This window comes from Coccinella septempunctata, chromosome 1 (genome assembly GCF_907165205.1).
Source record: "Coccinella septempunctata chromosome 1, icCocSept1.1, whole genome shotgun sequence".
Taxonomy (NCBI): domain Eukaryota; kingdom Metazoa; phylum Arthropoda; class Insecta; order Coleoptera; family Coccinellidae; genus Coccinella; species Coccinella septempunctata.
Window position 1 is genome coordinate 11,482,571 of NC_058189.1, and position 26,524 is coordinate 11,509,094.

The 26,524-nt window shown below is 34.9% G+C and overlaps 1 protein-coding gene across 2 annotated transcripts in view; it reads left to right on the plus strand.

The window, feature by feature from the left end:
• Positions 1 to 574: 574 nt before the first annotated feature.
• The window catches only part of LOC123319963 (prolactin-releasing peptide receptor-like), a 37,189-nt gene continuing 11,239 nt past the window's right edge, over positions 575 to 26,524 (plus strand). The window contains exon 1 of one of the 2 annotated variants that reach the window (XM_044907075.1): positions 575 to 902. The gene's annotated coding sequence lies outside the window, so the exon portion shown is untranslated. Of the gene's footprint in view, positions 903 to 23,383; positions 23,646 to 26,524 lie in introns of those variants that run through there. The other variant, XM_044907067.1, reaches the window with a different exon arrangement.

Below are 26,524 nucleotides of genomic sequence, written 5' to 3' on the forward strand. Positions count from 1 at the left end.
ATCATCAGCGTATATAAATTTCTCAGGAGAAGTCGTAGAGATATCACACATATATAAATTGAAAAAAGAGGTACTAAAACTGATGCTTGTGGAAGACCGTTATTCAAAGTTTTGAAATTAGGTAGGTACTACTGTTATCATCAACAAAAACACGAAACCTTCTGACAGCATGTTTTCCAGTAAGCGAACCATCTTTCCACAATTTAGATGAGTATAAAGTTTGAAAATCAAACCATCCTTCCATACTGTGTCATATATGCTGCAGATAAATCCACAAATGCTCTTCGTGTTTTTAATTTATTATTGAAACCTGCTTCAATGAAAGAGGTGAGGCTTAGAACCTTTAAATGGGAAACTGGTTGCCAATATATCCCCTTGGGTCCGGCACCTGAATCAGGCTCTGTCGGCAACGTGGATGAAATAAGGTTACGGGTCACAGAAACCCCTTTTTCCATCAGTGGCCAATCCAGACCTGCCGCCAATCAAAACCTTTGTTGCGCTTGCTTCACAAATTGTCCCATTTACCACAAGCACGTTAGCGGGGCAGAATGAATTTCTAATCTGCGTTGATGTCCGGGAAAGCAATTTCGATCGGGGGCGGATTAACTGCAGGGACCAAAAAATTTACAAGTATTCATCCAGTACATCTCGGTAACTGCGTGTCGATATTGCCGCTCCAAATCAAACATGCGTCAAGGGCTTTATTTGTTACGGTAACCAGAGCGACGACGAGGTTCAGAGGGATTCTGCGTTCCTGAGTTCTCAACATCCATGGCGATGCTAGGGAATCGTCGCCTTCGTTCCATCGAAGGGCCATTGAAAATAGCCACGCCGTGCATATAACATCGAGTTTTCGCATTTGGAAACCTGCTGCTAAGCGACATCTACGCAGGGAGTATAAGGTAGAAATGAATGTTTATCCTTATTTGTGTTTGTGTCATCGCTGTTACAATAGGTGAACACGAAAGAAAATTGATGATTTATGGGATGAAAACTGAATTTTCTAATGTTTGAAAATCACACGATTTTCCTTGAATATACATATATTCAACATATATTTTCCCTCTGAAATCAGCGTGCCTTAATGAGCTTAATGGAAAACAACTTGTTGTGTCAGATGGTATCTGATGTGTTGAGCATCATTTATCCTATCGCGATAAAGATTATTTTATCTGTTACTATACATTACCTATTGTATCTGGCGTTTTAATGAAAGTGCTTCTCCTTTGATGGGTATTCTAAAAGTGAGGTGTGAGGTGTACACGAGAAGATTACGTTCCATTTGCGTCAGAGACTATAAAGAACTCTATTCGAGTATCCTAGCGACAGATCGGTTGAAATGTGGGCATTAGATTGAATTGATGCCGCCTTCGGACAGTCTATCAAGAGAAGCTTTATTCATTTTCAATTCCAATTCAAGCCTTTCCCGTTTCCGATTAATGCAGTAGTATTGTGACTGAATTATCCCCCGTAGGTTCATCGAAATGAGTAGTACAGGGTGGATAAAATTCGTTGTCTACTGAAGGGATCTCGAGAACTATAGCAGCTACAAGCTACTATTCCAAATCTGAAAACGGATCCAGCCTAACGTTCATAGATTTTGAGTTATGAACGAAAATTGAGAAATTGTCATTTTCAATGAAGCTGAATAACTCGCTTATTTGAACTCATATTCGAAATCTTATGTTACATTCTACATTCACTTTTTTATATTTTGTTCATTCTATCTGAGGATACATTAGTGGGTTTTTGTACCTGTTTGTATCCCCTTGTGAATAAATAAATAAATAAATAAATAAATTGGAATATGAAATTATCAAATTTTTTTGATTCAGTCATTTTCGAGATACGACAGGGATTTCTCTGATTTTTCAAATGTAAACTATTGTTGAAAGTTCTTCCATCTTGCTGAAAATTTTTTGCTGATTTCAAAAATGTATCATATTTCGCTATTCACATAAATATAACATAAGAAAAAAATTCAATACTTTTCGATTCCCTGTTGAATTTTTAGTAGGCTGGCGTAACCATAGCGACCGTTGAAAATGCATTATGGTTCGTGAACTCCACATAATTCTATGTAAAGTCAACCTCCTGTTATAGGAATCACCGACAGTCGAATAATTATTTCTTTTATACAGGGTGATTCATAACTGTTGGGACGTAGGCTAAGGGAAGATTGTTTGGACCAAAATATGGCGATAGGACCAAATATACCTCAATGAAATATTGCTGTTGAAAAAGATAGAGGGCGTTAAAGTTGAATTTTTTACAGGGACAGAATATTATTTTCTTCGAAGTTCGAAAGTTCTTTATTAAAAGAATTAGAAAAGGCATAGAAGTCGGAGGAGGCCACGTAGAACATTTAATTTAAGTTTATTCTATTTATGTTACATTGTTTTTGATTATGCTTTATCGTCGAAATAAATAAATAAAATAAATGAATCGTTACTTCAAATCCCCTTCCGATGCTCTGAACTGTTCAATTGTGTTTTTCTTAAAAACGGATGAAAAAATATACAGTGAAATTATTAGTAAAAAACCAAAAAGAAATTCAACTTTAACGCCCTCTATCTTTCTCCACAGCAATATTTTATTGAGGTATATTTGGTCCAAACAATCTGCCCTTAGTCTATGTCCCAATAGTTATGAAGCACCCTGTATATTTATATCGAGATCGATATCCTTGAGAGAGTAAAAGACTTTCGTCTGATTATTATTAAAGAAAAAAATTTATTCAATCTTCGGATTTTCTCTTTATGAAAGAAAACTAAAGAGTCGATTATATAAAAAATATCGATAATAAACTATAATTATAATTTTTACAAAAAGTAACATGATGACAAATAGGTAAATTTTTCAACGGTAGTGTTCGAATTGTGAACCATCGTCTCTCAGGGCGTTTTCATTTTGTTTCCTAATTATTCATAATTTCATATTCTTGTTTTGTATATTTAATTTTTCAATCCGTGATTCCAATCATAGAGGCTCAGGTTCACAAAAGATAATGCATATTCAACGGTCGCTATGATAATGCCAGCCTACTTATAATTTAGCAGAAAAAAGTATTAAATTTTTCACAAGTTTAATATTCATGTGAATAGAGACATGATACATTTTCGAAATCAGCAAAAAATTTGCTGTCGCTATAATAATGCCAGCCTACTTATAATTTAGCAGAAAAAAGTATGAAATTTTTCTCAAGTGTAATATTCATGTGAATAGAGACATATGATACATTTTCGAAATCAGCAAAAAATTTTCAGGAAGATGGAAGAACTTTCAACAATAGTTTACATTTAAAAAATCAGAAATCCTTGTCGTATCTCGAAAATGACTGGATCAAAAAAATTTTATGATATCTTATTCGAACTCCTCATAAAAAAGTGCCTGTATAATGTAACATAAGATTTCGAATACGAGTTATTCAGCTTCATTGAATATGACAATTTCTCAATTTTCATTCATAACTCAAAATCAAAAATTAGTCAAGGAAAAAGAGCTAGAGAATGCGTTATCAGTTTTCTTCTACCTGGTATAGTTCTCGAGACTGTACAGTAAACTTTTCATTTTCCAGGCGATCGAAATATTTTTGTATGACAAAAATTCACTCATTCGATATTATAATATAGGTACTATGAAAAGTAACCTGAATTTTTTTTTAAAGCAAGTTAGCCATATTTGAAGTTCATCAGTAAAAAACATAAGCTGTTATGAATTTAAATACCTACTTCAGACTGAAAATACTAATGTTATAATGTTAAGTCGTAGAGTAACTCAACCAGCTCTAAAAATAAGAATCTAGAATCCATTTCATCATACACACCTGGATAAAAAAAAAGGAAAGAAAAAATTTTCAGCAAATTTAATTTGAAATAACTTTTCAAAGTTTGCCTCGATTTTGATGATTTTGTTGTCTATTTGTAGCCTATTTCATCTATATAGTTCATTACCTGATGCCGAGTCTGCAGGAATTTCAATCGAATTTGATGGTATACAGGATAGAACTGTAATTTCCTCTACAATTCTGAACACCCTGTGGAGGTAATTAGTGACACAATGATGAGTCTTTGAATGCATTTTTGAAGCCTGATCTCACATTTTCCTGTTTAATTCACGTCAATGGCTTCTTCCTGGAAGAAACTATGCAATTTATAACATTAGGACATTAAGAACAATACTTCATTTTGGATCAAGGAACAGGGTTATCCTGTTGCGTAGCAAAATTATGATTAGGGTTCATGTAATTCATCTTGTCAGTTAAAGTTCACAGAGCATTGCATTTAGCAAGTGATTCTTATTATGCCCAAGCAGTTGCCCAGCATGTGGCGCGAATTGTAACAGATTATCTCGATTCGATGAACATCCATCGATTAGACTGGCCTTCACGTAGCCCCGATCTAAACCCAATTGAGTATGTGTGGGACATGTTAGGGAGGCCTATTTGCCACCGTCTATCGAAAACAATTAAAGCTCTCAGAACAGCTCTTCTTGAAAAATGGGAAAACGTTCCACAACAGGTAAATGCCAAAATTGTATTGGAAGCTTACCCCGTCACATGAAAGCAGTGATAAGAGCACGTGAACACTCAATATTAGAATATATTGTGTTTATTTTTCGTAATTTTATGTGTATATTCTTAATGTGTTATCGAAAATGTTATAAATTTTGAAAAATCGTATTTCTTTTCTGCAAAGAGATATTGACGTGAATTAGACAGCAACTTGTTAAGAGAAGATCAGGCTTCAAAAACTCATTTAAAGACCAATCACTGCGTTACTAATTACCTTCACAGGGTGTTCAGTAATTTAGAGGAAATTGCAACTTTCAGTCAACAAAATGATCAAAACCGATGCACACCTCAAAAATCAATTTTAAAATTAATTCGGTGAACATTTTGTTTGTCCGGTTTTTTTGTTCAGGAGTGTATTCGACACTTAAACAGTGGGAAAATGAAATGGATTCAGGCTGAGATAAAATATAAAGGCCTGAATCATTTCAATTATCACTAGCAATCAAAAAATCAACGTAAAGCAGCATTATCAACACAGTTACACTTTATTTTCTTGTTTTACCCCATTAACGAATATTCTCCAACATAAGTAACGAATATTCTCCAAAATAAGTGAACCAAATTTCCAAAAAAACTGCCCAAAGCGAACGGAAGCAGTGAATTAATCGGAGAGAAAATTGATTCTTATCCTGTATTGCTTACTTTCAAAGATATTTTTAATTTCTCTCACCTTATTGTACGAACTCATTACTCATTAGAGAAAGCTGAATAAAGAAGTTAGTCAGAATTTATTCACAAAAAATGATGATTTGTGATTTGATTTTTTAATGGTATTTCAACAGTCTGTATAGTCCCTCATCATAATATAGGTACATACAACAGAGCTTTTCAGTGTTATATCCCATATTTAGTGAAAGCCTCATTTGGTTTCAAAACTTCTGCTCCCTCATTATGAACCAATTTGAAATTTTAGAGTTTGCGGTTGACGTGTGTGATGGTATGAGTTACATATGGCTGTGAACATTACTATAATACAATACGGTTAACCCTTTCGTTGCTTCCCAACAGTTTATCGCGCCATCCGGTCGCAAATACAGGAAACAGAGCTTTTCTGAAATGAAACCACCTTTATATATATTTTTTAAACGATGGGTTTTAGTGACCTTCAAAACATCTTTATCCTTAGCCATTTTCTACTGATGATAGGTATTCCCAAAATTGAAAAAAAATGATAGAAAAGAATTAATTTTTTCCTCGATTCATCCTCGATGCCTGATTTGAAATACAAGTGTGAAAACATATTATTCACCTTAAATGCATAAAGTAATCATAATCTATACGCTTTTGCAGCATTATGATATTTGTAAATCACTTGTGATTAATGAACCTTCATTCACTGATTATCTATCAAATATTCATTAATTACTTGTGATTTATAAGCCATTATTCACTGGACTATAAAAATTCATACACAGAATCATAGACAGGAGCCTCTGAACATATAGATATTGTTATACATACATACGTTAAAAAAAAAAACAAAAAAAATTATTCTTTCTCGGAACCACGCTCAAACGTTTCGTTAAAATGCCAAAATAGGCTTCTAAAATATGATCCTTAAATATTAATGTTTAGGTTGTCTGCATCGCATTTTTCGATTTCCCATACAAATAACACAGGAAAAAATTTTTTTTTAAATTGCATTCCAATATCCTTTCCACATTTTGTAGAGCTCTACAAAAAGGTCTGATGTCATTTTTCGCTGAATAAACTCAGTCGAAAGTTATTCAAGGTCAAAGTTCAATTTACCCCTAATTTAGCAGTTTTTTTTATAATAATCTCAAATTTTATAAGTTTACAGGTTTTAAAACAAACTGAAGGTTTATTTCTAAATTCACAGAAAAAAATTTTCAAAAGAGTTAACTGACATTGATAATTCGTTTTAAGTACCTCGTCTATCTTTACTATATAACAGATATATAATGGTTAACAGTCTTTTTTTCTAAAAACATAATATTTTTCATTCAGAAAAACGGCTAAATTGACCTTGAATAACTTTCGACTGAGTTCATTCATCGAAAAATGATATCAGACCTTTTTTGTAGAGCGTTAAATTCTCTACGAAATGTAGAAAGGATATTGCAATGCAATTGATCGTTCATAAGTTATAGAAGTCAGAAAAAAAAATTGTTTTCCTGTGTTATTCTTATGGGAAATCGAAAAGTGCTATGCGGACAACCTAAACATTAAAATTAAGGGCTCATATTTTCAGAGGCCGATTTTGTCATTTGAACGAAACTTTTGAGTGTGGTTCCGAGGAAGAAAAATTTTTTGTTTTCTTTTTTAAACGCCATACTATAATTTTAAATAATATTTCGAAATGTCGGAAGTATTGAGATATCGAAATGAATATGGTGGATAAAGTAAAATATTCCACTCTTAAATTACTGCTATGATATTTATTTGAATACATATGTATTCCTGACTAGGCTAGGCAACGTTTGCGAACTCAGATACGAACCTTCTATAAGACAAAGGCCTAGGAAACTTCGCAACTCATGCTTGTCTTTCGTTATAAGCCATTCCTGCTCTACCTTGATCTTATCCGGATCAACTTTCACACCTCCTCGTGAAACTACGTGTCCTAAATATTTCACTTCTGCCGGAAAAATATTGCATTTATTCAATTGATCATTATATAACTTATGATGAACCACCCTACACATTTTAGGTATTAATATTTTATTCGTATACGTTCTTTGTCCGGAGTGCTGTCGATTAACATAATGAAAATGTCGCAGGATCGACCTCAAAAAAATGATGATTAGTTTTCGAGGTGAAACAACACCCTGTATATAAATTTTTTTCACAAATTTGGAAGGACCAGAAAAAAATTAATAGGACTTAATGTATTTCGTTATTCTGCATGCATACAACTTTTTATTTCTTCAACTTGAGACAAATCAAGATGTTTGGTTAATGAGGTGGCAGAAAATTGAAAAATAGTCAGATTGTCTTCCTCAAATGGTACTATTCTAGAGTTATTCCATGAAAAGATTTTCTTCACTTTTTTTATTCTCATAATTATTGGATCCCAATCATCGAAAAACTAGTGGACATGTCCGTTATATAGGAACAAATTACTATCCTCAACAGCTAAGTTCCAAACACCCTGTATGCGTAAGAAAATTATTACCTATAACAATTGTTCATTGCACGAAGAAAAAATTGAATAGGAGATAATAATGCTCATTCCGTAGAAAGTATAACTTCATTTTGAAAGAAAATAACATTGGGTAAACAAAAAAGGAAATAAAAAAACTAGATTTTTTTAAATCCACGTGTAATTGTTTTTAAGGTAGAGTATGATCATTACCTGATTCTTCTGATGCATGTTATTTGTGCAACTAGTTTGGAAAAGCATTATGTATTTATAGTAATGAGCGAGTTGGTTGAGCAGAAATACACGAAATAAGATGTGTCTATGAATTCAAATTAAGAGAACCAAGCTATACGGCTATACATGCTTTCCTGGCTGATTCTTTTTAAATCGTATAGTGACGGAAATATTTAGTTTTTCACTCCGTTACTATAGAAGCAAGTATTTTTTCATCAGTTGCGAAATATTTTACTTTTCGTAACCGGTTAGAAAATCTTGTATACCTACCTATCAATCTCAGTCGATGGAGCAATATGATTTTCTTTGGGTCCATGTACGACTTCCGATTTTTGTGAATAAAACCCACAGGCCAAAATTCCTTCCTGCTCCATGTTTGCTTTCACTTCCTTAGGGGATTCAATTTTCAGGTATTTTCTGTATACCTACATAATTCCCTTTTATAGATGTCACTTCCCACGTCTTCTTGTCTATTATGAACGTCTGACGTTTCTAGGCTTTCGTCTGTTGATGCACTCACCTTTTTACTCCATTTTCACGAAGACCTCAAATATCGAATGGAAAATAAGATATTAAAAATTCAAATGTATTTCGTAGTTTTCCTGCAAACGAGAATATAATGCACACAGGTCGACTTCCCATAAAAAATTGCATTGTCAAGAATCCTACGTGTAAAATGGCCTCTTTCCCATTGGAACCTCCATTTTTAATTTGAATAGTGAAATATGTTGGGAATATAGATCAATCAACATAATATATATTCGAGTAATTGACTAATTGATGAACAATTAAAAGTATGAAAATTTTCATAACCCGTGGCTATTGAATCATTAAATGGTTTGATATTCCCAGATAATATTAATATCCTCACAGTTACTCATTGGTCCGTAAAATAACATAGGTCCAATTTTTATCATACGCAGTACAACTACACTGCGCAAAAAAATTAACGCACATTATGGAAATCTCAAATTTATTCTACAACTGAAGGTGTTCTCAATGATAATTATTTTTATCAGAATTATGCATGCATATATGTTGTCCACTTTCAACGGTTTTCTTCAATACAGATGTTTTTTCCCAGCAGGAATAAAAAAAGATGATATTATCAGATTTTGAATGTATTGGCTCCATTCTAAAATCAGTTGTTCTCGATCAATTCTAGTGATCAATAGTTTCTCTTTCGTTTGATTTTCTACACTCGATCGCTATGCAACGCGAAACACGCAATTTGACCCAAGAGGAATGTGCCCAAGCGGTAGTTTTGCGAGAAGAAGGGTGGACATACACAAGAATTGCAGAAAGGTTTGGAGTTTCCCATACAAGTGTGTCCAGAATGTTGCAGCGATTCAGGGAGACAGGTATGAATGTCCGAAGACCAGGACAGGGTAGACCACGGGTAATAACTGCCATTCAAGAACGTTACTTGAGAGTTTCTTCGTTGAGACAACGGTTTGCAACCGCTCGCCTCCTTCAAATTCAGCTTGAGCAAACTCATGAGGTGCAAATTAGCACTCAGACAATAAGAAATCTCCTCAGAGAATATGATTTAAGGCCTCGTGTCGCGGCAAGAGGCCCAGCTCTTACCCCAGCCCATCGAAGGGCGCGTTTGGATTTTGCGAGAGAGCATATCCATTGGGAAGAGGCCAATTGGGAAAGAGTTCTCTTCACAGATGAGTCTAGATTCTGCCTCTACCATTGTGATCGACGTTCTCTTGTATACAGACGTCCACATGAAAGATATGCTCAGTGCAATTTCCTGAATACTACTGGTTTCGGGGGAGGATCGATTAAGGTATGGGGTGGAATATCTTTGACTGCTCGCACAGACCTAGTGGTCGTTGATAATGGAGCTATGAATGCTGATAAGTATATAAGGAACATTCTTGAAGAGCATGTAGTGCCATTTGCCACATACATTGGTGAAAATTTCATTTTTATGGACGATAATGCCAGACTCCATAGTGCGCGCATCGTTCAGGAGTACCTTGAAGAGGTTGAAGTCTCTCAATTGGAATGGCCAGCAAGAAGTCCAGATCTCAATCCGATTGAGCAGATTTGGGACAACCTCAATAGAAGGCTGAGAAGTTCAGAAAATCATCCAGCTACTCTTAATGACTTAGGAATCCAACTCGGAGAAATCTGGGAAGGATTAGATCAGAACATTTTAAGATCACTCATTTTGAGTATGAACCGTCGTTGCCGAGCTGTAATTAACGCAAGGGGTGGAAATACCAAGTATTGAATCACTTATCAGCATTTCAGTATTTTGAAAATTATTCATTTCTCTTCTTTCACATAAGATTCGGTGAAATCCTGAATTTTTCTTCCATTTAATGTATCTTGTTTCGTTCAAAACCTTCCCGAGAGAACATAAAAAATAAGTTATAAAGTCAATGTAGAGTTAACTTTCATTAAAATTGAGATTTTCAGAATGTGCGTTAATTTTTTTGCGCAGTGTATAAAGGGTGTCCCACGGTACGTGGATATATGGCCTATTAGACGTTTACGGAGTAAAGTGCTAAGAGTGATGTAGATTCTGAAAGAGCAACTCTTCTAGTAATAAATATTCAAATGTCTTGGATCTCAGTGCAACCCCTATCTATTTCGGAATTTTTCTACGGTAAACTTTCGATAGGTGTAAGTCCCAGGAAAAATCATCGTAGGGTTCAGTATGAGCACATCTTTTAGTAATAAATTTTCGAATTTGAAGGATCTCAGTTCAACTGTTTGAAATCGACGAATTTTTCTAAAGTCAATCATCTTAGAGCTGAAAGTGGTACATATTCTAAAAGATAAACTGTTCAATTTTTTTATCACCTTCTCACTCCTACGAAATGTCTGCTCAAGTTTCTGGCAGTTTTCTGCATTGTAGGAAAAGAATTAAAAAGTTCTTAGAGTGAGACCATGCATGTGTTGGTGAACATCTTTTGATCGAGCAAGGACGATTAATAATTTCATTTCGTCTATAGCACATTAGCCTTGGAACATAGATACTAGGAATGGAAAATAAACATTTGTTGTTGTCCAAAGAATGGAGTGAGATAGTTACTTAGTGTCGCCAATCACAATTGAGATAGTTGAATCTGATATCATTGTCACGTCAATTTTCCGTACAAAAAGGTAGGAGCTATTTGAATTTATTCATTTTATGCCACTGCCTTAGTGTGGAGCTAGACAGAGAAGCATCGAATGTTTGTACCACAACAAATACATTCATAGCACGTCAATGTCCATTCAATGTATTTATGATCTAAGACTTAAGCACACCCAAATAATCACTACATAATATAATTTTATAAAACAAAGTCGCTTTCCGTCTGTCTGTCCCTATGTATACTTAGATCTTCTAAACTACGCAACTGATTTTGATGAGTTTTTTTCAATAGATAGAGTGATTCAAGGGGAAGGTGTATATGTATAATTTGTTAATGATTTCTGTTGAAATATGACGATAATTATTGAAAATGTCGGAAGGAGTCCATTTCTGTACGGCTATTATGGACGACGCTGAGGAAACTATAAGAGGTGGAGAAACATGACCAACAAGAATTTTGTAGAGCTCAGGAAATTCTATGGAAAAATCTGTGATGCCATCTATCCAACTCTTAAGGATAACCCAAAATTATCAGTTTTAACATTGTAAATTTAATTCGAAAATATGCTCTATTTGAAGAGGTCTTTTGACTGTTTTGAAATGAATCAATATGCAGAAAAATGTGACCCTCATCTTCGGCATTTATTCCTGACGAAAAATGCTCTTTGCAGCATCTTCCTTCAACTAATAGTTCGCGAGATATTGCAGGTTGAAAAGTTACATATTTTGGCCAGAAATTCTTGGACAACTTGGAGCCCACACACCTCTGGAGTTTCATCGGATGTAGTGGCACATATGCCGATGTTTAACTCTTGAGGTGGACAAAAAAGTTAAACCTGTGCGGTACACTTATAAGTGTATGGCCATCCTAAGGCGAGAAATAGCGCGTGTCTTCGTGTATCAAACTGTCGGAGCGAATTTTCATGAATTTGCCGTTTATGTAATTATATTTCGAGTTGAATGATTGCAAATTACAAAATATGGTTGACGTTAGATGAAATAGATGTCTTTTATGTTCAAGGAAGAATTTGAAAAATTGGTCCTGCGAAGCGGGCGGGTACAGCTTGTAGTCTATAATATCAAATAGATTTTTTTGAAATACTTCCTCATTTTGTAATGATCTCCAGTTTTCTGAGAAAAAATTGGAGTTCATTTTAATGCATTCCTTTCATTTCATATTTCCGCCTTTGAAAATATTTTATTCTCAAATATTCAGTACATTCATTCCGATAGGCGGAGTAAATGTAAAAAACCGTTTATCTGTGTTTAACGTTGTTTTTCTTGCATGCCGTTGAAGATTTCGACGTTTTTCTGATGTTGGTATGCGATAAACCGGAGCTGACGACGTTTTTCACTCTTGTCGCATTCTGGAATTTTCAGATTTTTAACGTGTGGGAGATTTGCCTATAAAAGCAGATTTTTCTCTGCGATTCACTTTAATTGTGTGCACGACAAGCCGTTCAACGAATTTAGAAATAATTTTGTGTTGCGAGGGTTAGTGCTCTTAGGAATTAATTCTTACTTTTCGTTTGTTTTCCGCGAGTGCCTGAAATAAAGGAGGTAGGTCCCCGTCTTTACCGTTCAGTTTCTTCATTAGACCTACACCCGTTACTTCTTTGACACTTCTGTACTGTATCGCTTTCTGTTATATTTTATCGTACTTTACCCTGTTTCGCGAGTCTGACTTTTCTCTTCGCTATCAGTCATGGTGCCCTTGGGGTATTGAAGAGAAAGTCCCGTCAACCCGCCTGTTCGTGTTCCGCGTCATAAGTGTTGAAACCGAAATATCTTTTTTTCTATCAGTCATGGTGCGTAAGCCCTTGGGGTAGAGAATAAGAGATACCGCTCGTCGTCAGTGAAATTCCGTAGTTGCGCTAAAAATAGACCTTTTCTTCGCTATCAGTCATGGAGCGTTAGCCCTTGGGGTTAGCGAGTAAAAGTCTCGAATAGATCCGCCCTGGTTGTGTTTCTTTTCATTTCTGGAGAAATACAATTAATTACATCCCGATACCGTATAGCAAGTCATTTCACTTCGCGAGGTCATCCTTAGTATCCATTTCGTCAGTTCTGGTTGGCGCATTTTATTGAACAACCTTTGATTTTCACTGTACTCGGTATAAGCTTTACAAAGTGCTCGTGATCGGATAGAATTTCCAGAATGTATGTTTGCTGATCGATTCGCTCATATTTCATACCTACACATATTTCCGTTGTATATATAATCAGTTTCCGAAGGTGTGAATAAACTGGTACATAAATTGATTTTGACTACTTCGTTATCGCTACCACCCTAGATAACAGCGAACTCTGTCTCCGACTAGCAGCTACTCTGGTAGGTTTGCTATTCTTCCTAGTGAAAAGAATAGCTGGCGCTCGAGATAAGTTTTCTCCGAGGAAACCACGTTACAATTTATAATTGGTATTTGGAATATAAGTTCGTTAATTATTATGTCACAAAAATGTTTTCCTCAAAATTATCCATATGCTGCGGGTATTTCTTCACGCCTGTGTCAGAAGGCTTTAGAGTTCTCATGCCATAAGCGACATAAGCAATCAGTGTGATCGTTATCCACCCATCACTAGGTCGATGAACTTGTTTCGGCCAGGCCATAACTTATCAATCGGGGAAGCATGTTAGTGTAAACCAATTTAAACTAGGATACACGGGTTAGTGCCGGCGTGAAAACTCATCTCCACGGCAGCGAGGCAACTAATATGGTTTGAGGTTTGAGGATAAACTGATTCCAACTATTTCGAGAATAATTGTTCTGGTCTGCCGACAAGGCCCATATAAAGGGCAACTTTCGAATTTGGGTGGCGTTACTTCATACCAAAACCTGTCAATTTATGGCGAACTATAGTGGATGCCTTACTCTGTAACTATAGGGTGAGCCAACGAAAGCTAGGATACATCTATTGTGTGGGGGAACATCTCATCTTTCTTTTTCATCTCGATAATTGTCTACTATTACTACCTTCAAGGGAAAAAACATAACGTATCTAATTTTGAGTAGGGGTGATGAGTGCAGTGACAACTGATTTTATGGTCCAGTCATATTAGGATATTAGGACATAACTATTATTACTATTTCTCACGAAAGATTTTATTCTTTTAATGGCTTTATTCTTGACACAGTAAGTTTAGTAGGACTGTTTTAGGTTTGCCTTCAAGGAGGAGCGCTTAACTTTTTGAGGCCAAAATTGTGCCCTCCAAAGAGGTTTTTTGTGGTCCTTCAGTTATGTCATTCCACAAAAAATCGGAAAATGGATTTAGCCTATATTGTAAAAATTGAAGAAAGCTTGATTGAGAAAGAAGTTTACATAATACACAGAATCAGCAGAAACGATCAATAGAAATCATTTTTTGAAATGGCAGCATGAAACTTACGAATCTGAATATACGAGGATATATTGAAAAGTACTATAGAAGCAAACAAAATTTCATGTCAAAATATTTTATTACTCAACATATTCTCCTCTCAATTGGATACATTTATTACAGCGAACCTGCAACGTCTCTAGACATTTCAAAAAAATGTTTCTTCTTGCTCTGCAAACCAGACCTTCGCAGCTTTTATCATCTTCGTTGGAAGAAAATTTACGACCTTTTAAACTTTTTTTTAGTTGAGGAAAGAGATGATAGTCGGATGGAGCCAAATCTGGTGAATTAGGGGGGTGTTCTAGCAATTCAAACCCTAAATCAATTTTTTGCATGGCAAGGTGAGATTTGTGTGCAGGGGCGTTTTCCTGCAAAAACAAAACACCTTTGGATAGCTTTCCGCATCTTTTCTGGTCAGCAATGTTGAATAGTAATCTCCAGTTATTGTTCTACCCTTATACAAAAAATCAATTATGATTACTCCATGGCAATCCTAAAAAACTGAAGCAAGAACTTTACCAGCAGATTTTTGGACACGAAACTTCTTAGGTCTTGAAGAACCAGAGAGTCGTCATTCCATCGATTGTTGCTTTGTTTCTGAATCGTATAAATGTACCCAAGTCTCATCCATAGTAACAATTCGGTTTAAGAAATCTACATCATTTTCCAATCGAGCACATATCGAACGCGATGCTTCTACCCTTGCACGCTTTTGCTCAACATTAAAACATTTTGGAATCCATTTTGCAGCAATTTTTCTCATGTCCAAATTGACGTGAACTATATGATGAACTCGTTAGTATGAAATATTCAGTGCTTCAGATATCCGTTTTAGCCCAATTTGACGGTCTGATGAACTGCATCGATATTTTCGGGGACTATGGTAACGCAATATTTTTTTTATGCATGGAACTGGTCTAGGCTAACTAGTTATCAATACATCCTCGTAGTACACATACATAAATAATCATATACCTGGTTGGAAAAAGTCTGGAATTAAACTTCTTCAACCAATAACTCAAAATGAGAACGCGGAAAATTATTGATCGCTTTTTGTTAGCCCAATTTTCTGGCAATAAAATTGAGGGTTTTTCTTCAACCATACAGTCGCAACCTCATCCAACTTCCGTTGTAGTGATCTTGGGTGGGTATTTACCTCCAATATCTAACGGATTCACGAATCTTACCATAGTTTTTATTTCTATTTCAGTCTCATGGGCATTAGGAACTTGGGTAGGGTTGCAGAAAAATATTCAATTTTATTGCCCAAAATTAAGTATACATACAATCGGAACTCAATTATTGTGTTGCTATTAAATTAAATTAAGTTATTGTTTGAGAAATTTTAAATTTATATTTCAAGAGACTTTTGACAACCACAAAATTAAAAAGAATTAAAATTATGATGGGATTCCAATGAGCCCACACATGGTACCTATTTGTTTTCATTGAACGGAAAATGGCTTGGTTTGCGGCAAAGGGGTCGAAAAAAAAAACTCAGTTTCATTGACTATATGAGAGTAATTAAAAATAAATTGACAGGTTGGGGAAATATATTAATTTTATTCCAGGCTTATGCTAAACCTAAACCCTGTATATAATGAGGAATGCTTCAAGGTATTCTGCTCACGCCCACGATGTTGACATATAAAACGTAGGTATTTTCAACTCTAGACGTTAAAGCGTAATTAATCGTTAAGAGAATTCGTTGATGATGTTACTAATAATGAAGGTTCAACGAACTTATATTCATTGACGGGGCTTCAAACTATGAATGCCATGTTTCTATAATAGGGGAACAAGAGGAAAACCGATCGGTGGATAATTCGCTTAACATGATATTCCCTATTGTTCAGGGTAATTCATTGGGAAATGCGCGTACCATCCTATACATTTTTGTGACATTTGATTCCTATGTTTTTTGTCAAGGTGCTATCGATTTACATAATAAAAACGTCTCATTCCAGGTCCGGCTCTGAAAAATTGAATGAGTAGGTTTTGAGTCGAAACAACACCCTGTATACAGGGTGTTTCTGAATTGATGAGAAAGATTTCGGTATTTTATTTTTTTGTGATCAAACTAACAACTTTATGATAAAACGTCAAGACATAAATAAGTTGCAGATTGAGTCTGTCTTTTTGAATCAGTTTTTTACATAGGAAAACATAGGCGCATTAAAAAGTTCTGATGCAAAATATTATAGGGGTTATTTTTTTCAGCCCCTTGTGATTTCATTTTATCGTAACAAAAACACTCAAAAACTGCCATTTTATTAACATACGGTATCTGCCAAATTTCATTCTTATGAAAGTGGATAAATTAAATAAAAATATTTTTTTTTCACCTGATTTTAAAGGGCTGTAACTTGGAGGGGAAAAAGTGTTGAACAAAAAGTTATATGAAAGACCCCCCTTGATTTTTGATAAAGAATCACCCATTGAAATCTTTCCCATCAAGAAGGAAATTCGGGATTTACTCGAGCTTGTCAGATCAATATAAGTGGAGATACTTTGGATCCTGTAGAATACCTCTATCGAAAATTAGACCGATAGGTATATAAGGGGAATTGTCTAGGACAGCGTGTCAGAATAGTAAAAAAAAACGATCATTGTACAAAGTGTCAGATTAAGATATATGTGGTTAATAACATGTTGAATAATATACATTCTCTTAAACCAGATTTCATGAAACTTTGATTGTCCGATCAACGATTTGAGAGTCACTCGATTTCTAAAACGAAATCACTGAAACCTTTTCATTTCTGAATATATTGAAGAAGTAGCAATTGAGAATAATTGAATGGACGTATGAACATCATAATTTGATGCAAGAATGATATTTTGAATGATCGTGTGGTAGAATTATCGATTGAAAGTAAATTGAGTCAATCAAGCGTTGATTCCCGATCAAGCTTTATGAAACCGGGGGTCAATCTGACAATTTAAGCGTGACGAAAATTTGTGGGAGGGCCCCAAAATTGCAATAAAAGTCACGTGTACATTCTCGAGTGCGGTGGCTTTCTTCTTATTCTGAAGCTAATGATTCAAGAATAACGGAAAAAGTTTTTTTGAATTATCTCCTCTCCAGGGCTTCAAATCGTTTCAGCATTCATTATAAAAATTGTAGAGCATTTTCTAAAAAATTTCGTCCGAAGCAATTTTTCCTACGACCATACGTTTTTGAGATATATGGCGATGAATATATACATTAGACAAGGATTCTATTTTGACCTTGCCCTTTCGCATGTATGGCTAAGCTCCTCGCGCTCATCACCCTCTAGCTCGAAAACGGTATGAAAAATTCCTTCAGACAAAATTTTTATAGAATATCATTATTTACAACTTTCATTATAAATACATAAACGGTTAGAGGAATAAGAAGGGTGATATTTTCTAAAAATGCTTCGTTTTCATCTTCAAATTGTCAGATTAAGAAACCGCCCCCTGATTAATGTTAGATTATTGGGTCAACACATCGGCAACACCCAGATTAACTATCTGTACGAAAATCTGACACGCTCGAGTATGTACAAGTAACGATTTTTTTGCATTTTTAAAGGATACGTAGGGCATATAGGTATAGTATCTGACCGGTACGACTCACTCGCCCGAAAACTCTTTGAATCGAAAGATCAGTGCCCAGAAAATGTATTGCCCCGAAGGATCACTCGTCAGAAAATACCGCCCACTACCTCCTGATTGGCCGACTGACCAAAAGACAATTGTCTGTCATCTTTGTCTAACCATTTATGAAATTTGACAGAAGTTAGGCACAGATTTTTGATATGATTGTACAAGTTGGAACAAATATGGGGATTTAATTTTAAATTTTGTACAGCTGACAGCTGACCATAGATAACCTAACCTGTTTGTTGATATTTACATAACCGTTACAGTCGGAGCCGGAAACTTTCTGATTTTTATTCGACTTATTACACTAATTAAATGAGACCTTTGATATTGATACTTTGAAAGCAATCTGATGATGACATGCATTAAGAGTTCTTCTTTTGGGTACATCAAACTTTCCATTTTCCAAAAATAAAAGTAGGTATCGAATGAATTGTACAGAACAAGTACCATTTTATTCAGTTATATATATTTTTTTTAGGTAATATTAGATGATCGAAATACTCGAAATACGTAAGGGGAGTCCGGGAGACTTGTTCAGGCAGGAGACTTGAACCACCTCAAATATTTCAATTCAAAATATTAATAAAATTCACAGGGAATTGGACAATAGTTTATTCTCAAAGTACTTATAACATCGCCGACGTTTCGGAACGGTTCGTTCCTTTTTCAAGGCTCGTTATATTAAGTTTGAAAATTTTGAAAACAATTCATTCGAATACTACTTACGTGTATCTTTCATGTTCGACTCGACAGCCGAATAAAAGTATCACTGCATGTTTCCTCAGATCGGGGGACTCCTAATTTGAGTAGTATTCGAATGAATTGTTTTCAAAATTTTCAAACTTAATATAACGAGCCTTGAAAAAGGAACGAACCGTTCCGAAACGTCGGCGATGTTATAAGTACTTTGAGAATAAACTATTGTCCAATTCCCTGTGAATTTTATTAATATTAAATCAGCATGGACATGAACTATGAAGAATTTCAATTCAAATTTCGCGCTACCGGTATCGTGAATAGCTTTCGACATACTCGTAACAAGGCACAACTAGTGGCGGTTCCGTTTTGGCCGCCATCCGAACAGTTCGGAAGTGAGAGGGTTGAACGTGATTTTGTTGTTAGAAAGTAAGAAATTGAATAATTTTTGTTTGTTACACTGTCTGAAAAGTTTAATAGGTGTGTGGTTTTATTTAGTTTTGTTGCTTTGATTGATTAATATTGCTTTACAAACGATGAGCCTTTTTAATAATAGTTGTAAAAGTTTCTAGAAAACATCTGTTGAAAAGACTAAAAGGGAGACTGGACCCATGCTATGGTCGAGAGACATAATCAGTGGTCCAAGTTTCCCGCACTGAGCTTAGAAAATTGTTTGCTTCAAGAAAAAAATAGAATAATAGAAATAACTATAAAAAAATATACAAAGATTCAAAAAAGTCAAAGACATCTCGGAAATAAGTGAGAGTGACTCTGAAATGGAAAATATGTATTTCATACGCTGATACATCTGATGATGACAACCTTGACATAGACAATCGTTAGTCATTGGAAATTGTTTTCTTTCAATGTTTTTCCTGATAAACAAACTTATAGTCAAGTCTCTCTCGCCCCCTGTTCAACTCTCCCATGGGTAAGGGAGACATGAGACAATTTTCGGTTCCTAAAAAACGAATTGATGTACTCAAAACGTTCATCACACCATCACTCTACAATTATCTATCGTTACCTATTTGAAAAGAGGTTAAACTTTCCCGGACTCCCCAAACAACTGACAATTTTTTTTACATCTTTGAATACCTGCAGACGCTTTCCCCACCGCTGAAAGTGCATACATCATGAAACCTTTTTTTCTTTCTACCATCTAATATTCAAAATCCACGACACTCGAGTAAATCCCGATTTAGCATCGTTGGCTGCCCAACTACTATGAGGAAATATAATAAAATACGGACTTGATTACTCACAATACATTTTCTAATTTTGACACATAGTGACGCTTTTCAAAACTCATTCACGTTTGGAAACGTTTTTCATAACCAGTTACGATTAACTATTTCCATAGCTTCCTGAGTTGCAGTAAACAAGATTCTCGAACGTCTAGTTCTCATTTCCAAGTCGTTTATCGTTCCAAAAATTCTTTCAATTAATTGCAATATAGAGACTTTTCCTTCATCAAAGGTTCCATTCATTCAACAACTCGAATGAATTTCAAAGTATTTCAATTCAGTAATCATTACACCGAGAGGAACAATCTTAATATTGATCATCCGGGGATGAAAATGAACATAATTTCCATTTCACCAGTTCGTTCATGTAAATTTATTCCTGGTGCCTCGAACAATCATTAATTCTTTTATGAAAATATCGTCCCATCCGAGTAGTATGAATTTATCGGGGTATAAACCACTTAGTCTTCAGGTTTTCCTTCATTAAATTGTGTGACACTTTTCTCCACTTGACAACAGCTCATTCCATTCCGTTGAACAACTTGACATTCCGAAATTAAGTTTATATCAAACATTAATGACACCATTTCGGGAAATGAATTTGACTAGATAATATTTTTGGTTTGCGGAAATTCATAGGGGTTTTTAAACGGCGAGTCTTTCATTTCGAAAGTAGATAAAACTGATGGTCAAAATAGAGCCTGTCACTGAAAAACACCTCTACAAAATTTTGTTGGAGTAATGAAATGTGTGATCGGCATTATCTGAAAACCAGGACAAAAACAAAATGACTCATTCGGAAATGAAGATGATTAGCAGCTTTATTGGCAGTGTCGATTCTGAACCTATTCTGAAAAGTAGGCAGGCCCGGATCTAGGGGGGGCAAGTGGGGCGCTTGGCCCGCCAGCTTGGGGGCGAAAAAATCAACCAGAGGTTAAAAAAAATTTATTTTTGATTTTCTCGGAAAAATTAATATGCTGGTGCTAAAATCGAAACTGTAGAATGGAAACATGATAAACCATCACTATGCCAAAAATTTTTAAGGTCAAGGAAGGATCAATTAACTGCATATTATTCAGTCATCTACGAATGAGCGCCACACTTGGGTGATATAGGTTATGTAAAAGATGTCACACAGAACAAATGAGCCAGGTTATACGATATTAAAAGAGAAAGGAAAAGAAGGAAAGTTTTATTGACTTCCTAGAAGTTGACGGAAAGACTGGAGAATATATACCTATCACAGCGAATTCTAGATAAACTGCAAGCTGGTGATTTAGATGTCAAAAATGTGGTAGGGAATCCTACGACAACAGATCTAATACGGCTGGCATATTTGAAGGAGTCCTACCAAGATTTCCACAGATGAACGAGCTGGCAGTATTTATTCCATGCCTAGCACAATCTTTGAATCTTGTGGTTGTCCATCATGTTCAGAAGCAGTAAATCTATTTGGTGTTGTACAAAAACTGTTTTTATTTTTGTTGGTTCAACCAAACGATGGCAATTATGGAAAAGTGCACGAAAACAAATTTGAAAGAAAGTAGCCGAACAAGATGACAAAATCATAACTTTGACTAGTATTGAATATACAGGGTGAGTCTTTGACTCGTACAAATTTTTCAACAGTAGATTCTAGACGGCAAAAGAGACACTTTATTCCCATACCTTTTTTTCCAATTCGGCCCAGATAAAAAGATATAGCGATATAGCCATTTTAAGTTTTCATAATCAGCTGTGCCATCCCTGGAAAAACAAAATTACCTTCAGAATAACTAGCTGAATCTGTTATACTTCACATCTGTGGATCTTTTAAAAAGAATTGCATTCGGTCAAAGTATCCAATTTTTCAAATTTCACAGATACTTTTTTTGAACATCAAAAACAGCGCATTATATGAGAATATATAAAGAATACTTTTAATTTACAAATCATATATTCATTAGATAGCGTACAACTTAGTTTCAAGAATTCTTTGAATTTTTGGTATTTTTTTTCGTTACGTGATTGTCATAATTAGAAAACTGGAAGACGTGGGTGATATCTTGTGTTCGAAAAAAATTCTACAAATAAATGAAAAACTATATTCCGAAATTAATTTCATTCGATAAAAACATTTTTTATGGTTTTTCAACAGCCTGTATCTTTTAAACCCTGCCGATTCGGAAAAAATGGTAAGGAAAAGAGTTTCTTCTCTTCAAGTATCTACTGTTAAAATATTTGTACGAGTCAAAGACTCACCCTGTATACTTAACTGCAGAGTGATTTTAACATCTTGGGCAGCTTTCATCTAGCTTGGTGTTTGTTTTTTCTTTAATTGTGTCATTTTTATTTTCAGAAAAGGGAAAAGTGGGAAAGAAGAACTATTTCCTATTCAAATTTCTTTAAAACAAGGATGTTCTTGTATTTGCTAAATTTTATCTTGTTGTTGTTGTATTATGTTTCTATACCATCAATAAATAACTCAATCCTTTTATCTGATCCACAGTTCTTCCCCACGCAATTTTGGAACGAGTTTTTGAGGTTTTCACCAAGAAATTAAACAAAAAAATTCAATAAACTTGAACGAGCTAGATAAACAAAAGGCGGTACGAGAATCAAAATATTCAGAACCTCCTTGATCAAAATGGCCATCTGAAATCTTACAAAATTTCATATGTTTCTGCAAATGGCCCTCGAATTAATATTTTAACCAGTCTTAGGGTCTTAGAAACACATTTGAAACACAGATGGCGCTCACATCACTCTCTTCATTTCCCATCTTTCTACTCTATAATCTTTGTTTGGCATATTGTAGATTCGCCTTCTTGAATGGTTTTACAGGAGATTTTCGGTGAAATCGAAATCGAAATTCATCATTTTGATGAATTCTATGGTCAGTCAAAAAAGACTTTCCTTTGAAAGCTCTTTGTGTACATACACAATGAATTAGTTAGATTAATTCCTGGAATAAGCTTTGTATTTCAATATTAGGTACTTGAACAAATAGATCTTGCCACAGAACATGAAGCGCGCTGTGTGAAACTGAAGTAAACTTAGAGAGAAAAAAATACTGAGACCTTGAAATTGTAAATATCTTGATTACTGATTCGAAAAATCGTAGATCCGTATCTGAATGCAATATTTCATTGGATGTCGGCAAGTATTCCATTCCCAAATAATGGAATTGATGGGGAATGCGGAGTAGAACTGATTGAAATTTCGTGGAATGGTGAATATTCCTGAGATACAATTGGATCAGAGGATACCGGAAATCGCTTTCTCGGGTCAGCGCACAATTTCTAGTTCAATTTCAGAAATGTGTATGCCAAAACAATCAGTTGGATAAAAGGTATTCGATGATTTCATGAAAATGAATGTAGAGTATTTAATATCAGAATTACTATTCGCCTATATTAAATTTCTGAAATTTCTATTCATATTGATGTTTACAGGAAAGTCGGCAAATATGGTATCCAAATATGGAATACCTTGATTTTCCCGAGACTATAAGTAAAACGCAACACAGGATTATCGGCTATTCCATTTCCTCTCTTTACACCATCGTGTCAGTTGTGCGAACAATACTCGTGTAGTAAGCGTGATCTGTTTTGTCATCGCGCTGAAAATTTTAAAGTTGTACGCCGTACGGGGTGTTTCACGAGTAAACGCACGAATGAAAACAGTGATTAGAGGGCATTGAGGTGAGTTCAAAAACACCATATATACGAGGATGTATTGATATCTAGTTATCCTAGACCAGTTCCATGCATAAAAAAAATATTGCGTTACCATAGTAACGAACAATAACTCATTAGAAGTGTCAGTGTGAAGTTTGAGGTCAAAAAAGTAAACCAGCAATAAATCAAAAGAAAGAAGATGTCCACCGAAATTGTGAAAATCGAAAAATTGGAGTCGAGCCATCACCAAGTACCTGTATTTAAAAGGGTTTAGAAGTAAGCAGATTTACGAACAATATGCTTAATACCCTTGGTGATCAATGTCCTTCGTATGCGACCGTGAAAAATTGTATTGCAAGCTTCAAAAGAGGTAAATTATCCATTGAAGATGATGACCGATCGGGAAGGCCAGTTTCTGTGTCAATCACCGAAAATATCGATTCAGTTCATGACATGATTATATCAGACCGTCAAATTGGGCTAAAACGGATATCTGAAGCACTGAATATTCCATCATATAGTTCACGTCAATTTGGACATGAGAAAAATTGCTGCAAAATTGATCCCCAAATGTTTGAATGTTGACCAAAAGCGTGCAAGGGTAGAAGCATCGCGTTCGATCTGTGCTCCATTTGAAAACGATGTAGACTTCCTAAACCGAATTGTTGACTTGGGTACATTTCTAAGATCCAGAAAAAAAGCAACAATCGATGGACTGGCGACACTCTGGTTCTCCAAGACCTAAGAAGTTTCGTGTCCAAAAATCTGCTGGAAAAGTTCTTGCTTCAGTTTTTTTTGGGATTGCCATGGATTAATTATGATTGATTTTTTGGATAAGGGTAGAACAATAATCGGGGATTACTATTCGACATTACTGACCACTATAAGAAAAAGGATCAAAGAGAAAAGACGCGGAAAGCTATCCAAAGTGTTTTGTTTTTGCAGGACAACGCCCCTGCACACAAATCTCATGTTGCCATGCAAAAAATTCGTGATTTAGGGTTTGAATTACTAGAACACCCCCCTTATTCTCCATATTTGGCTCCATCCGACTCTTCATCTCTTTCTTCAACTGAAACAAATTTTAAAAGGTCGTAAATTTCTTCCAACGAGGAGGTAATAAAAGCTGTGGAGGTTTGGTTTACAGAGCAAGAAGAAACATTTTTTTTAAAGGTCTTAGAGACGTAGCAGGTTCGCTGTAATAAATGTATCCAATTAAGAGGAGAATATATTGAGTAATAAAATATTTTGACTTTGAAATTTTGTTTGGTTCTATAGAAGGCTAAGAATTTTTCAATATATCCTCGAATATGCCTTCGGGACTCCGTTTACGTTATTCAGGAGGTTTTTTGAAATTTCTCAAGTTTTCATTCGGCTACAACTCCTGAAATTCTCGATAGATTCGATTAAAAATTAATTTTGAGCTTAAAGTTGTTAGTTTCAATGAAACAGATAATTAAAATTTGACCAAAATCAGGACTGGGCTCAATGGGGCTTTACTTAACTTCAAACTCATAAAAAACACCTTGTAATCATTAGTTTTTAATCATAATTTTATTATTTTTGTTATTTCCATATGTATGATTCTCTCAAAATAAATGAATTTTTGGGTTGCTCCACCTATTGATCATGTTTTAGTTTTATAAATAATTGTTTTCTGGTCAGACGCTTCTAAGGAAGAGAGCACTTCATGAAAATGTATTTAAAACTTCTTAATTGCAATTTTTTCTTCAACGAATATACGTATTCAACAATTATACCATATTTGGTCATTCAAAATTGTCATTCACAATGATAAAATGTTTTATAATTGATAATATACAAATATGGAACAAAAAACTACGCCACCTTGGAACTAATAATTTAAATTTGATCCAGAACAATGATTTTTTTTCACATTCTATAAACTTTTTGGCTCCGTTTATGTGGTTCATAAGTGCTCGTCTTATTATTATTATTATTATTATTTACAAAATCAGAGTTGAGGATAACCTATACAACTCAAAGAAAATACAATTGATGCTCAATGTGATCGATATACACATTTCAAAATACAATAAGAAAATCAAATGTAGTACTAACAAAAAACAAAATTGAAATCAAAATACACTTTCTGATCTCCAAGAATCCCATCCATTTTTAAACATGTTGACACTTCTTGCATTCACAACTTCGCTAGGTAGCATATTCCAATGGTGAAACACTCTGTTACTCAAGAAATTTTGTCTGCTTCTTGTAAAAAACTGTTCTCTAGCTAGTTTATAATTATGTCCTCTCAGGTGGTTGATATTCAGTGGGAACAACGATGACAAATCTATTCCAAAAAATCCTCTCACGGCTCTAAAGGTGGTTATCATGTCTCCCCTCAACCTACGATCAGCAAATGTCTCCAGTTTCATTAGAGCAAGTCGAGTTTGGTAATCAGGTCTTATGATACCGTATGGAATTCTTGTAGCTGACCGTTGCACTTGCTCCAATAGCTCTGCATCATGAGAAAATACAGGATGCCAAACAGGACCAGCGTACTCCAGTATGGGGCGGACATAAGTTTTATATAACGATGCCAACGTTTGGTAGTGGCAACGGTTGAAGCACTTCTGTATTACATGAGGATTTCTACGAATTTCATCGTATCTAATAATCTAATAATTTTTCCTGTGTCAGGATATGTATTCATAGAACTTGGCCTTCGAATAACCACAAAAAAGAAATCGAGGGGTGTCAGATAAGGAGATCTAGTAGTCCAATGTTGGGGTCCTACCCCTCAAATCTACCCATCTGCATATTCTCTATTAGTAAATTTGTGAGGCATTCTGAAAATTTATAACTACACAACTTGATGAAGGGACCTGAAATACTGAAGAATACTTTTTTCTGTGCATGAATATGATCAATGTTTCAAT